Genomic DNA, 3222 nt, shown 5'->3' with positions numbered 1-3222 from the left:
GATCATAAACAGGATCTTGTTCTGTCACCCAGGCTGGCGTGCAGTGACATGATCACAGCTCACTGCAGCCTCGACCTCTCAGCCTCCATCAATCCTCCTGCCTCAGCCTCCTGAATAGCTGGGACTACAGGTGTGCACCACCACACCCGACTAATATATTTGTATTTTTTGTAGAGGTGGGGTCTTGCTATTTTGCCCAGGCTGGTCTTGAACGCCTATCCTCAAGCAAACCTCCCACTTCAGCCTCCCAAAGTGTTGGGATTACTGGCATGATCCCCTGCACTCAGCCCATCTTGGGTTTTAAACCCACAGCCAACCCACACCCATATATGTATGTGTTTACACACACACACACACACACACACACACATTAATGTTTCTGTCACCCAGGCTGGAGTGCACTGGTGTGATCACAGCTCACTGCAGCTTCCTGTTCTCAAGTGATCCTCCCGCCTCAGCCTCCTGAGTAGCTGGGACTATAAGCAGGAACCACCACACCTGGCCCAGAGTCAGTTTTTTAGGGGGTGGGGGGTGGGGACAGAGTCTCGCTCTGTCAGCCAGGCTGGAGTGCAGTGGTACGATCTCAACTCACTGCAACCTCCACCTCCCGGATTCAAGCGATTCTCCTGCCTCAGCCGCCCGGGTAGGTGGGACTACAGGCATGTGCCACCATGCCCAGCTAATTTTCTAGTAGAGACGGGGTTTCACCATGTTGGCCAGGCTGGTCTCAAACTCCTGACCTAGGGTGATCCTCCCACCTTAGCCTCCCAAAATGCTGGGATTACAGGCATAAGCCACCACACCTGGCCCAGAGCCACTTTTAAAGGGTGGCTAAGTATCAAATGAGAATGTAGGCATGGAAATTGGTGGGAGAGGTTGGAGTAGGGGCCTGGCTGGGCCCTGCTGCCTGCACCCCTTCCTCCCGCAGCCCCCGCGTCTCCTCCTGGTCCCCTGCACCAGCGACACCAGCCTACCTTCAAGCCTTCCTTCCTGCCGCAGGGCCTTTGCAACTCCTCTTCCCTTTGCCCTTTCCCCTTCCTCTCCAACAGAGTGATTCCTACTTAGCCTCCAGGTCTCAGTTCTCATGCTCCTTCCTAGGGAGATTCTTGCTCTATCTTCTCTCTCTCCTCTCCTCTCTCTTTCTCCCCTTTTTCTGTCTCTCTGTTGGTCTCAGGCTGAGGTCATCATCATTTCTAAAGGGCCTGAAGTCTGGGCCCCCATCTGGGTCCCCGTCCCGGGGTCCGTTGAGCTCACACCGCTCTTACCTGTTCCCCACCCCGGATACGTGATGCTGCATTGATTGTGTGCCTGGCCATGGGGTAATCCTTGGTGGAAGGGGGCTATGATGTCACTTTGCAGATGAGGAAACTGAGCCCAAGAGAAGGCAGTTTCCCAGTGAGGCCGGAAGGCAGCAGGTTCCCCGGGCAGAGGCTCCGTGTTGGATGGGGGAGGCGTGTGCAGACAGAGTCCACATGGCAGCCCTGGGGAGCACAGATGGGGACCCCGGGAGCCTTCGGTGACTCTGAGGGGCTTCAGGGTGGGGGTCTTGGAGGACGAGGAGGAGGGGCAGGTGCTGGGGGCCAGTGCGGGCGCGAAGCTCTGGGGTCAGCGTGGCAGGGTGCGGCCGGGGAGATGCAGCGTGATAAGCCTGCTGAAGGTCTGATAAGCAACCTGGACTTTATTCGAAGGACAGCCTGGGAGGCTCCTGGCAGGGGAAGGGCTTGGTCAGGCCTTCTAGAAAGATCCCTTGGGCTGCTGGGGAGGGTGGACTGTGGTGGCCAGAGGGGCAGGAGGCAGCCCTGTGGGCAGAGGCGGGGGGACAGGTCTGGATGGGAGGGTGGCAGCCGTGGGCAGTGGGGAGAAGGGGCCATTTGGGGGTGTCCTGGCTTCTGGCTTCGGGGACCCTGGAGGGACGTGCTGTGTGAGGTGCTGGTGGGGAATCACCACAAATGCTGCCTCCCAGCTCACTGGTGCCAGAGTGGGGCCGTGCAGGATGGACCACGGGGTGACCAGTGAGATGGCTTTTTAAGCGTGCAGCAGTAAAAGTTCACGATGAAAGTGAAACTCATGCCACCTCTCATGCCACTCCTTGTAAGGGACCTGGGCCCTAGTGCCTCTCTACCCCTGTGTCCCCCATCCCCCAGTAACTCCCCCCTCCCACTGCCCCGCTGCTTCTGCTTCTTGATCTTTCCCATCTTTTCCAGCTTTTCCAGTTCTCCTAACTGCTGCCCTGGGAGTCAAGAACACCTGGTGCCAGGACCGGCTCCAGCTGTCCTGGCACGATATCCGCAGGTCAGGGACCGTGGCGGAGCAGTGGTTAGGGCCAGCCACAATCCCAGGCCACAAGCGCTCTCTGCCTAGAAGCTGCTTGCATGCCCCTGGTGACGGGGAGCTCACCACCTATACACAGACCTCACTGACAGGCAGCCAGCCATGCACACTATGGTGTCTCAGCAGGGCCCAGCCTCAGAAAGAGCTGGAACAGCACCAGTGGCGTGGATGGGGTTGGAAGACCTCAGTTTCTGCTCCTCCCAAGGGGCACGGAGAAGCTGCCCTGACTCCTTGCCAGGGGCTACTGTGAGAAAACACCTTCCTTCCTGCAGGCCCTGTCCGGACAAGCCCTGGCCCCACAGCCAGCAGGGTAGGGCCCCCTCACATGGTGTCAGTGATTCCGCCCTCGTCCAGTCCTGGCCACAGACAAGGTTCCCCAAGGAGAACCGGGCCAGGGGCCAGCCTGGGATAATTTAGGGCCCCACCAGAGGGACTTTCCTTATTGTGTCACATCTCAGAGTGGAAAATTGGGAACTACCCTGCAGGTCAGCCTGAGGAATCTCCTGCTCCAGGAATAAATAGATCCTGCCCACAGACCCCCAGAAGGAAAGCACAGGCCAGCTGTGCAACTCCGGCTCCATGGCCCCCTTCCTGACCTCAGTTTCTCCTCTGGCAATGCCCAGGCCTCACCTCTGCCTTGACTGGAACCCCCGCTGGCATGTAGTGGCCTGGAAAGAGAAACCAGATGCGGACGTCGTTTGAAGCCCTGAAATACAGGACGCCTCCTGCTCCCTGGGAGGCCGGGCTGCCCAGGGCTGAGGCCCCAGAGAGGGCAGGGCTGTTCGAGCCTCAGTGTCCACATTTGTCAACTGGCCTTTCCTCCGTCTTCTTCATGGTGGTGGGAGGTGGGGCGGCGAAAAGAAAGAAAATCCCAGGTCTCCGCAGGGGTCC

The sequence above is a fragment of the Colobus angolensis genome, unplaced genomic scaffold, assembly GCF_000951035.1.
Source record: "Colobus angolensis palliatus isolate OR3802 unplaced genomic scaffold, Cang.pa_1.0 Scaffold43, whole genome shotgun sequence".
NCBI lineage: Eukaryota > Metazoa > Chordata > Mammalia > Primates > Cercopithecidae > Colobus > Colobus angolensis.
The sequence above is the reverse complement of the archived record's forward strand: the minus strand, read 5'-3'. Positions refer to the sequence as shown.